The sequence below is a fragment of the Vulpes vulpes genome, chromosome 1, assembly GCF_048418805.1.
Source record: "Vulpes vulpes isolate BD-2025 chromosome 1, VulVul3, whole genome shotgun sequence".
NCBI lineage: Eukaryota > Metazoa > Chordata > Mammalia > Carnivora > Canidae > Vulpes > Vulpes vulpes.
Window position 1 is genome coordinate 48,772,657 of NC_132780.1, and position 12,560 is coordinate 48,785,216.

Here is a 12,560-nt window from a genome sequence, read left to right on the forward strand (position 1 = left end):
TTCCAACATCATATGTGTGTAGAGTAATCTTTTTTGATTGTTTAGGCAACACTAGAGAGAAATAACTCTAAAATTATTTGATGCCATTTCAAATACTCCTCTTCTTGATTTTGCATATGAGCTTGTCAGTGACTTCTGTGAGTCATCCTGATATATGATATAAATATAGGGGTGATATATAAAAGTGTATTGAGCATTCATGGTATAATATGTCAGGAACAACGGTGCTTTTTTCCATATTTATTTCATACCCGGGGTAATATTAACGAAGCTAGCACTTGATGCTGTGCTAGACCTGGGCCTTTTGCTCTCAGGTCCATTTTCTGTTCTCTACCACTCTGTCTTATGCCCTGTGTTTCTCAGGCGTCTCCATCAATTGCCTCCCAGCTGTGTTTGGCTAATGGGAGGCACTGGTGTAAGCTAGTGGATGAGGAAAGGTGGAAACCAGGGCATTCCTCCCTTTCCTCTTTGCCTTTGTCAATATCCCCCACAAGAATTGTGTCTCTCCCATGCCTCCAGAACCCTCTGGGTTGCCGTGGTTCGCACTGCCTCCTGTTACTTTGGCCTTGGACTCAGACAACATCTTTCTCTCTATTCCTCCAGTCTCGGAGAGGTAGCAACTTCCTGTTCCTGCCAGTCTCTGGGTTGCAACACCGTTGGGTTCTGCTTCTCAGCTTCTATCATCTACATAAGGTATTAAATTACTTCTATTCTACATACCCAGAGTGCTTTCTATTTCCCTGGTTGGATGTTGACAGAAGTATGGTATTTTTTGTATCACTTAGGAATTATTTGATAAGTGTATGAACTGCCTTTGACATAAGATTTTGGTGAGATCTGGGGTGGAGGGTCTTTCTATTCTACATGTATTCAGTGGGCACCTATTATGCACAAAGCAGGTTTAGAGGTAAAAATTTGTTGATTCTTACACAGCCAGGACCTAAAAACGTTGAATCTGTGAAATAGATCTTTTTTTTCATGTCAGTGTTCTGCAAGGTCCTCACATGGAATAACAAATTCACTAGTAAGGATGAGGAAATATGGAAGGAAGGAGGAATAAAAGCGACATTTTGTGACTTTTCATGACATTTGCATGAGTGAATCAGCCACTGGTTAGGATAATCAAACGAATCATGCTGACCGAATAATTGTATATATTTTGATTTACTGAGGGACATGCATGCAAATTCTTTTTTCTAATATAAATCGTGACTTTTTTTTTGAAGGCTGCCATAAAATAGTGCATTATCAAAGACTAAAGTCATCTAATTCTTCATGGAGACTGAAGTCAGAGGCTAGAATAAGAAGCATGGGACACTCCTCTTCCTTGATTCCCTGCCCAGACCTTGCTTTCTGCTCACACCTCCCTCCTGTGCTAGTCCCTGAGCGGAAGAGGTTGTTGAATTGCAGAACCGGGTTCAGTGGAGGATGTTGTAGACCCAGTGCTGTATCAGAAGAAAGCATGAAACAAAGAAACGAAGAGAAAGAGAAAAGGAGGGGAAGAGAGAGAGGGTACCAAACAATCAGGGAGAAGTAAAGGACAAGGCCATGGCCTTTCCAGACTCAGCTACTTCCTGTTTCCCTCTACTTCCTTTTTTTCTGACTGCCCTAGGGATGGGGATCTCAGCCTTTCTTACTGTTGGCCCCGTGGGGGTGGGTTGCAGGACTTTCAGTGTGTTTTCATCTCTTTGCTCAGATAGGAGGTAGGCTTCATTTCCTTATCCTTTTATGCTTAAAGTATAGTTTTATTCTTAAAGTCCCAAATACAAAACCTATCTCAAATTTTTCTTCTTGAAACCCAGACAGGGGCAGCCCTGGTGGCTCAATGGTTTAGCGCTGCCTTCAGCCCAGGGCGTGATCCTGGAGTCCTGGGATCGAGTCCCATGTCGGGCTCCTTGCATGAAGCCTGCTTCTCCCTCTGCCTCTCTCTCTCTCTCTCTCTCTCTGAGTGTGTGTGTGTGTGTGTGTGTGTGTGTCTCTCATGAATAAATAAATAAAACCTTTGAAAAAAAAAAAAAGAAAAGAAACAAAAAAAGAAACCCAGACAATCTTGTAGGCTAATATACCACCAGTTCTCCATTACTCCTGCTGGATATGGGACTCGACCACTCCCAACTTATGATTAAACAAACATACAATTCACTCCTTGACTTTCTTTAGCAACTGAAGGAGATTATATAGTTTACTTGGTTTGTTAAAAAGTAATACTTTCAGATATCAAATTAATTCGGTTCAAATCAAGGGCAAAATTGGATATGAGGCAACCTGGCAAATTATTTTTAAAGCTATTTCCCCTCTTCAGTGGAAACAAAATACCAAAACTTCATGATAGATTTTAAATGATAATTACAGAGGAAGGCACTTCACTCCCTCCCCTACTTTGCTCTTTAAAGAAGTCCCTGAATTCACTGAATTTAGAGTAGAAAATAATAGTAAACAGTGTTTTTGAAAACAATGTGGTCTCGTTGGTGTTGAAAACTTTAAAGTTTTAAATGTTCTCTTTGTAAGGGAATTTGCTAATTATCCAGCAGATGTTCTTTCTTTTTATCCCTTATGCGTCATAGTTTCCTTAAAATTCTCTCCCTCCCTTTCTCTCTCCCTCTCAATCTCTCTCTGGCTCTAGTGCTTCCTCTTGTTCTCATTTTTTTTTTCTTGTTCTCATTTTTTAAAGCAGCGAAGATAGGTTCAAATAATGTGTATAGCTTATTTTCTTTCCTTGGAAATAAGCCTATGCCTCAGAGCCAAAGTCTTGAGGCCTTGTCTTGATGAGAAGCTCTCTTACTTTATTTTTTTTAAGATTTTATTTATTAATTCATGAGAGACACAGAGAGAGGCAGAGACACAGGCAGAGGGAGAAGCAGGCTCCCCACTGAACAGGGAACTTGATGTGGGACTCAATCCCAGGACCCCGGGATCACGACCTGAGCCGAAGGCAGACACTCAACCACTGAGCCACCCAGGCCTCCCAAAGCCCTCTTACTTTAATTATAACCTCTTCTAGAAGATTCTCTCCCAACCTAGTAACTTGTAGATCCTGGAATTAATTTTATTAAGTGAGGTGCAACATTAAATTATTTGTCTTAATTTCAAAACTCCACTTAAACCTCTAATTTCCCATTAAGATAATCAAATATTGGAGGATGAGTGTCTGTATTTTTTCAGGGAATTTAAAGTAAAGAATTCCTTAACAGTTCTTGGAATGATCAGAGAACTATCAAAACAACTCAAAATCATGCCTGGAAATTAATGTTTTCATTTTCGAAAGTAAAATTTACGCATTAATAGAACTCATTGTAAAGATTTGCAAACCAACATAATTTTAAAACCACCTAGTCATTTTGCATTCATTTTCAGCAGAATTTTAAACCCTTAAGTTAATATCAGCTTCTCAAATAAAGTCAAATGTCTTCTTTTTAATTATGTAATTCATTTCTTTTTTACACTATAATTGAAAATTAACTCTGATCTATGAATTTATTATTGATTTCTTCTCAAATATAGGTAATTCTATCTTTCTTACGTGGTGCACTTACATAAGTCTTACAAACAAACAAATGCCTTTTCAAAGTAGACTCAATTCTCAGTAAACTGGTATAAACATGGCAGATTGGGACGCCTGGCTGGCTCAGCGGTTGAGCATCTGCCTCAGGCTCAGGGTGCAATCCCAGGGTCCTGAGATCAAGTCCTGCATTGGGCTCCCCACAGGGAGCCTGCTTCTCCCTCTGCCTGTGTCTCTGCCTCTCTCTCTGTCTCTCATGAATAAATAAATAAAATCTTAAAAAATAAAAAATAAAATAATCATGGTGGATCACATAGTGTGTGGGAAATTGCCTACATGTGATTGAAATGGGGCTTCAAGCTGCTCATTTCAAGCTCCACTCTACTCCACTGTGCCTTAAGTGTTTTCATCAGATACCGTTTCTCAGTCCCTTTGTGATCTTCTTGCCACCATTATTCTTACCCGGTTGAAACAATAAAGTTTCAGTAAGAAAATGTAGAGTTAATGGAAGGGAACTTCTTATTCCCTATTTTTGTGGGATGTATTGAACAAGTGATTTGTTGTACCATCTAATCCATAAGACACAGTAAACACAATAGGGACACATGGGTGGCTCAGGGGTTGAGCGTCTGCCTTCAGCTCAGGTCATGATCCCAGGGTCCTGGGATCCAAGTCCCACATCGGGCTCCCCTCAGGGAGCCTGCTTCTTCCTCTGCCTGTGTCTCTGCCTCTCACTCTGTGTGTCTCATGAATAAATTAAAATATTAAAAAAAAACCCAAACAAATAGTAAACACAACTAACAAGTTAGTTTGTTTAAGGTAGGTCCTGAATGTACAGAAATTGTTTTTCAGTTCCACACAAAACTTGTCCTTTCTGAGCTATTTTGCCATGGAAAGCATTTGGTAGCTCTACTTTGTGTGGGCTACCCCCATGTCTATTGTTAGTATTATTATTCTTTCTGTTACTACTACTACTTACATACATGCCTCCTCCAAGAAAGATTGAGAAACACAGAGCTGAATATAGCATGTGCCTGAGTTTCAGAATATTCTGCAATAATGAGGTGAATCGCTTTCAAGGAACATGGAGGTTGCACTGAAGAATTGCTGCAAATGTGTTTTTAATTTTCAGTGTCTCTTGCATTCAGTTTTTAGAGTAGACCTTCAGTGTTATTTGAGTAATAGTAAATTTTCAAATTTGTTACATATCTCATTTCCAACACACACACACACACACACACACACACACACACACACACACACCAGTGGATTAAGATTATTTTGAGCATAAATTATTTTGGATTATCCATATGACCACCCATTTCACATCTAATTAGATGATTACCAATGGACTATGTTCATCAACAAAATAATTTCAAATGTCACTATAGTTTTTTTTTTTACCCCAGAAAGATACTGACCTTAATGACCCTTGGGTAAGAATTTGAGTTATTTAGAAACTTGAAAATATCCACTGAGAATTTGTGTAGTAAAAGCCGTGTTTTAAGCAATCTTATGTGGTTATTCTTAGTAGATGGTAGACAGAGAGGTGAGGGGGAGAAATTTGTTGAGGACCAAGAAATGACATTACTGGTGCTCTGTATAACAAAGGGAAATATAACTCCATTGTGAGAGAGGCAGTTTTTCAAATAATGGGGTAGCCTGGTAATTCTTCTTCATAAGTTTAGGTGATACTCTCTGTGAGATTTAAAATATGTTCTGTGAGACATGTATGTGTGTTCAAATCAGTGGTGGCTCCATCATGCAAAAGGGGTAGTTGGCTTGTTCTCAAGATTTAAAATGCCAAAGACGAGCAATCACAATGCCCTTCTAGTGCCCCTTCCTTTCAGAGTGTAAAAGGTAGTGGAGTTTCCCACTATGGAGATTAGAAGAAGAAATGGTTGAGAGAAGTGTGGGCTGGGTGGTCAAGGGTAATAACTTCAATGAGTCTCAAACCCTTTGTGAAGGTTTGAGAAAAGTTCTAACTATGGGTGCTTTTCCCTAGAACTATGGGAGAAGATAGACTTAGAGCACAATCTCAAACTTCCTGCTTCTAGGATGTAGTCACCCTGTGGTGCCTTAGTTGTGAGTGACGGCCAAGTAGAGGAGAGGGCAAAGGACATTAAGGGAAAATGTGGCCGGGAATCAAATCAATGTCCCATCCCACCACGTATGTCCCATGGTTCCATCAGAGAAGGGACAACACCCTCCCAAGTGGATTATGTCTAGTGACCAAGGTCCACCAAGCAGGAAGGAGCCATCTGGGGAGCATCCAGGAAGAGCTGAGGAAGGACTTCCAGGCAGACACTGGCAAACACTGTGGGCAAAAGAGACCCTTAGACTGAGGACCCAGGAAAAAACTAAACTAAACTAAAAGTGAAGCTAAAAGAAGGATTTGTCAAGAAGTACTTCAGAGTTAGCTATCCTTCCAACCTGTTTCTCTTCAGGCTATAAACTCGCCCTCACCTGAATGCACATCTCATGGCTTCACCCTTGTGCTTCAGTTTGGAAATAAGACTTCTCAGCTTCATATGATACCCTGGATATCTTACAGGATTTTGGGCTTGGATTTCAATTATCTTTAAATCCAGCCAGTGCCTTTTCCCTGCTGACAGCTCCACACTGCCTAGTCATATAAAAAGAATCACCAGGAGAATAAATTATTTCTTCCCTTGTCAGTGGTAATTTGTGTTCACTAAATTACCTCCAGATCTACTTTCTTGAGTCAAAAATAACTTTATGTTTTTTTTTTCTTCCATGTCCACTCTGGAAAGACATATAGATTCTGAAGTTAACCTCTCTCCATTAGATACTTGGGAATAATTAAGCCGGTTTTCTTCTTAAATCAGCCAGATGTTTCATTTTAAGATGGAACAATACATGGTTTATTTCACTCCAGTTCTCATGGAAAGGCCACTGCTTTCATTTTGATAGTCCTGTTTTGTGAGAGGTAAGAATGAAAAACATCTTTAAGAAAATTCCCTCCCCCCACCTTTCTTTTTTCTGGGAACAAGGCTTGGTCCTACTAGGAAACCACATCATATTAAGAACGTGTAAGTTATTACCGAAGATGCCCTGGAATCTGATCAAACACTAAGCTCTGGCTATCATTTTGAGATGTTACCATACTGTTCTTCAGAACCTTTAGAAGAGATTTAAATGTCTCGCTATGTCCAGATCTATTTCTGTCAAGGCATCTATTTACACTGTCACTTCAGTGTTTTCTTCTAATCAAGCTAGATGACTGTTCTTAGGGCACCTTTCATTTTTGTCTTAAAGAATGCCAATAAATGGTTAAGGGTATTTTTTTACAACATGGTGAGTGTTATTTCACAATGTTTCATTAGCCACAAATCCTCAAGTCACTTTTAAGAATTCCAGATGCCCTACTGTAGGTATTTTTGCAGCTGTTTTGTGGGAAATCATGAAAGTGTAACTCTCTTCAACAAAAAAGCATATATCTCATTCCTACAGGGATAAGTCTCCTTTACTGTACTCGTATAGTAACAAAAGGGGCAGTGTAAAGACAGCTGTGTGCTGTATATATTCCCTCCACCCGCCTGAAGTCCAGATAGTTAAAATATCTTCTACTTTGTTGAACACTTTGATTTTATATTGAAGGAAGTCTTTCTTTTGAATTGGTTATGATATACTCTGAAGTTACATTTTTCTTCCTGTTATTTGCAGGACAAAATTGGGCCTAAAGAAATTCTATCTGCATCTCTCTGTTTTTGCAATGCACTTTATTGTTCCTTGTGATTAATTTATAGGTTGAATTAATGCATTTTTTTACCTGAAAGACAATAGTGAGTTTAACTGTCGATAACCACAGACCCTTCTTAAGACCAACTATGTTTCCTTTGTTAAAATAAAATTTAAACTTTGAAAGTTATATTCAGGATATTATAGATAATTACTCACAGATAGCATCTTATATCTCAAGAGTTTTTTGATACATAAATAGCCACAGTTTGTAAATGAAAAGAAGGAAGGAAGGAAGGAAGGAAGGAAGGAAGGAAGGAAGGAAAAATGTTTTTCCTTTAATTATTTCCAGTACCACAGAATTTGTGGTCTTCATTGTCTGAATTTTAATGTTGCTGGTGATCACTATTCAAACAAAATCAATAAGGCAATGTTGGAATTGGAGATTTAGGCCTCGAAGGCCTTACCGGAATTCACATTGCTAAGACTTTGCCTACAAAGTCAAGGCCAGGCTAGGAAGAATCCATTGGACCTGTGATCTAAAGCAAACTAGACTGAATCCAGCAGTTGAGGATAAATGCCTGGCTCTAGCTCTTTCTAGCTGTTGGTGACATCACTTAGAATTCATTATTCCAACTCTCACATTTTATAGATGAGAAAACTGAGGCCCCAAAGCACAAAGTTCCATCAGCACTCAAGAATTCTGTAGTCTAGTTAGAAAATCAAATCAGTAAGGGAACATTTTTGCCACTTTGTCTCTTACTTTTTATTGCATAAATATAGTTTATGGAGGTGCACTTGGGTGGCGCAGTCAGTTAAGTGTCTGCCTTCAGCTCAGATTCCAGGGTTCTGGGATGGAGCCCCCAATCAGGCTCCCTGCTCAGTGGGGAGCCTGCTTCTCCCTCTGCCTGCCCTTCCCCCTGCTTGTGCTCTCTCTCTGTCAAATAAATAAAATATCTAAATATATATATATATATATATATATATATATATATATATGGTTTATGGACCTCAGAGAGGGCTGAAATCAGAGTCATTCATTCCAAAAATATGCAAATGACTTACTGAAGTCAAGGGGATGCCACACTGAAAAGGCAGAGTGTGCACCTTCAGAAGGTTTGACATTTGGTAGGAAGTCACCATGCAGATTAGGGATTCCCATACACTGAGGCAGACACGGAGTTGGGTGGGAAGACAGAAACCAGGGAAGACATGTTCAAGGAAGCAGGGAAGGCCTCCTGGAAAACAGTGTTTTATGATGTTTGATGTAGAAGCACAAGTGGCTTCCCCAGGCAGAGAGAATGATGTCCGGAACGTGTTGGGGCTCATCTCTGTTACTAAACTCAGATGTGGTGGGGGGGAAGAGGCTGGATATGACTGACTTTCTGAGTTCTGAAAATGATTTTAGCAATACTTTCTGCCCGTTGCTACTACAAACCCAGCTGGACTTACTGTAAAACAATGACTCACCATCCCCCCCTCCATTGAGGGGCTGATAACTTCTCCTGGGGAGCTCTCAAAAAATAAAGGGGAAACAACCCCCTGACTTAATCTCCATCTGAGCCTCTCTTAAATAGTTGGCTTACAAGGGCTTTTGGCTCTATCATCCTTTTCCTCAAAACTATTTACTATGATTGCTTAGAGTACTGCTTGTAGGACAATTCTTAAATTCAACAACATATTCAGTTGCACTGTAGTGGTTGGCTCATGAAATTGTTTCTGCCTTTCTTTTAAAGATGTTGTGGATGTTTTGTTGGATTTGAGGGACCAATTCCTTTACATATACTCATATGCTCTTTGGGATCAGATGGTTGTCAGCCAAAATTTCTGCTCTTCTAAGTAGAAAAGGAAGCTCTTTGGACAATGGTACTTTTGTTATAGGTGTCTTGAGAGTATGATATAAGGTAGTGCATTCAAAATGCTTAGGATGGAATGTCTTGTACGAAGTGCACCAAAAAAAGTGAGTGCCTTCCTCTGTTTTGACAAGCAAGTAAGGGCTACTTTCTAAGAAACTGACTGAACTGCATGGTCCAGAAAGATTTTGCTAGTCCATTTTACTATTGCCCATTGATCTCTACAGCTATTCTTTGAAACACATCTTGCCTATCAGGTTGGACTGAGGATGCAAGTGAATTGGCAACACTTGCCAAGCAAAATGGGGCCCTTAGAAGTCAAAATGGGGTTCATGGTGAAAGAAGGGAGGGAGCAAGCCAAACAGCCTTTTACTATAATTAAAGATTGAGTCAAATATCATTAAATGGAATGAAAGACTGGTTGAAAATGTGAAGGAAAAAAAATCCATTTATTTAAAATATGTAATTTTACTTATGTCAAGTAGATAAAATAACTTAAACTATGTTAATAAAGGGCTTCCTAGCAGGGAAAATTGAAATGTCTGGCTCAATAAAGCCAAATAATAAATTTATTCTTAGGATTTAGAATGTTAATAATTCATCTACAGTGATTGGAATTAGCTTGTTTTCTTTACTGGTTTTTAACCAGTTAACAAAACCTCTGAAATCTTATTTGTATTGTTAATTTCCTCCACTCACTTTTCCTGCGTGAACTGTGGAGCTGCTGTTCAAATGATTGCCAATTCCCAAGTGAAGTCCATGCTAATGATGCTGGACAGAATGTAGGGGTAAAAGATTTTGGACACATCATTTGCAAACTATTCACAGACATGGAAGATAAAATAGACTCTTAATCAGTTGAGACTCTTAGAAAATTTGTTCAAAGAATCTCTCTCTTTCCCCCGTGAAATCTGGAGCATCCCAAAACACACATGCTTAAATAACTTGGATTCATGGGCTTTAAATTAAAAGAAAAAGATTAGAGAAAGGAAAAATCCTCTAATTAAAAAGAGTCTACACAAATATAAAGAGAATAATAGTTCAGTATCTGAGGGCTTACCATGGTGGGCTGTGAGACACAGGATGTGACATTTGAGTCATTAATGGAAAGTCTTAATAATAAGTTCAATAATTACTCCACTTTCCAGAAAAGCAGAGGGAAGACCCACATTCCATGTCCCAATCTGGCTCCATCTTGTGCATTCAGACTCTCACTGAGGCCTCTGACTGTGGCCCAGTGACACGACTCACACAATGGTCACAGTCACCAAGGCAAAGCTGGCGCCAGTAAGCTTTACTTTGTTAGGAAGAAAATACTATTTTCCATGTATGTTTAAATAGTACAGACACATAATATTAAAAAAATAGAAGTTCTGAGTGTGTAATCTGATGCTCAGCTTTTGCAAAATAGGCAAAGATCCAAATATTTCTCTCTGCTAAAAGAGTTCAAAATATGTTTCCAGGGGTGACTTGGCTGGAGAGGTCAACACTTGGGATTGGTGAGCTGAAAAGTTTGATTTGAAGATAATTTGTATTTCTGATAGAGAACCACCAGGGCACTCAGGGTTATCTGAGATCCAAATGGAAGGTAAGCTCTGCAAGTGGACATCCCAGGTTAAAGCCAAGTGCATGTGTGTTGGGGATGAGGTAGAGGGGGACAGGATACATATTATTTTTGAATCTTTGGACTTCAATTATGGAATGAAGTGAGGTAATGTAAGTCCACCCAAGCTTGGTTAGTGTAAATTTGGACTCTAGAGTTTTTTTGGGGTGTAACTCTAGAGTGTTACAGTTAATACTTTGGCTGGAGGCTGTATTTCAATGGCAGCCTGGTCATAGGAACACGGGTGCCTCTTGCCAACAATGGAAATGGCATTCTCTGGACACATATCAGCCACGCTGTCCTGGGTCCTTTAAATCAGGCCAGTCAGTAGGCTCAGAAGGCAAATCTCTCACTCCAGCAGATGTTTTAGGTAATCTTACAGGCCCTCCCACACTGCTCCTGACCAGCTTATACCTGCCTTCATTTCCTGGCTCCAGATATCTAGCGTAGCTGCTCTACCTGTTCTGGTTCTCCTTTGAGTTTGGCAATGTCCCTCCTGGTGGATTGGATTAATACTCACACTGGATTGTCAGATTTCCCACTGTAGACCCCAGTCTGAAAACCAGCTCTGTGGCTGGGCTTATTTCCACCTTTTTCCCAAATGGGTTTCAGAAATCTCTTTGGCCAACACGTATGGCTTCTCTGAAGTCTTATGCAACAAGAGATAAAGATAACTAATATCTGGTCCCTACTTTCAAGGAATTTACAATCAGCTTCTTCAGATAAGATACTAACAAGAAAGTGGGGCTATCATCACTAGGTCTTAAGCTAGGGGTGCCAGATGAGGGAACAGATGATAGCTGCTCTGTGGCTACGATGAGGGAGGGGACATTTCTCTTTGGAGAGACCAGGTGTGGAGTGGTCAAGGGAAGGATTTTCAGGGATCTACAAATGCTGTTGGTATTAGTTTCTTATCGCTGCTGTAACAAATTACAAATAAACTTAGAGGCTTAAAACAATACAAATTTATTACCTCTACATTCTGTAGGTCAGAAGTCTGACATTGGTCTCACTGGAATAAAATCAAGCTGTCAACAGGCTGTCTTCTAACTGGAGGCTTTGGGGAAGCGGAGGGAGCAGAGATTCCACTTCCAAGCTCATTTGTGTCATTGACAGAACTCAGTTTCTTGTGGTTTTAGGACTGAGGTCCCCATTTCCTTCCTGGCTGTTGGCTGGGGCCCCCTTTAGCTCTTGGAGGTCACCCCTGCATCCGTTGAACATGGTTCCTAAATCTCTGAATCAGAAACAGCATCAATCTCCTTATGCTGTCCATCTCTTCTTCTGATTCTTCTGCTGCTCCTAGCTCCCTTCCTCTGCAGCTCTCAAAGGCCCCTGTGATTACAATGGGCTTATGTGGATAACTCAGAACAGTCTTTCTATCTTAAGATTAGCTGATTATCAACCTTGATTGTGTAATATAATCACAGAAGTATCCTGAGGAGGTGAAGGTCATGGGAGCCAAAATTCTGTTACCTCCGCATTCTTGTGATATCATGTATTTGGCAAGGAGAATGGAATTCAGAGCAGTACAAAGCAGAATTCAAATCATGTTTGCATTAAGCACCTGTGAGGTGCTAAGTGGGACTCAAGTTTGGAATCAGAAGGTAAATTAGAATATGTCTCTTCCTCAAAGTTTCACCTAGAGAGGGAGACTGGCTTCTTTTCAAATAATTGCAATACAGTGAGCAACATGCAACAGGGGCAACCAACGTTAACAACGTTGCGGTTTTATTTTCATAGGGTATTTTTGTCTCTTCGGCTTCATAGGTTGGCATATATTTATGACCATCAGATTTTGTTTTTCAGCAAGGCATTAGTTAATATTTGTGCAAGATGGGATAAAGTCTAAGGGCTCCCCATCCTCCATCATCCCCTTGTCCTCACCTCTGGCACTGTGACCTCC

The 12,560-nt window shown here is 39.8% G+C and overlaps 1 long non-coding RNA gene across 3 annotated transcripts in view; it reads left to right on the forward strand.

Moving 5' to 3' along the window:
* The first annotated feature begins 471 nt into the window (after nt 1–471).
* The window catches only part of LOC112908669 (uncharacterized), a 28,341-nt gene continuing 16,252 nt past the window's right edge, over nt 472–12,560 (forward strand). For 2 of the 3 annotated variants that reach the window (XR_012002559.1, XR_003232964.2), the window contains exons 1-2: nt 472–693; nt 6,274–6,449. This is a non-coding gene — a long non-coding RNA (uncharacterized lncRNA). The remainder of the gene's footprint in view (nt 694–6,273; nt 6,450–12,560) is intronic. The other variant, XR_012002562.1, reaches the window with a different exon arrangement.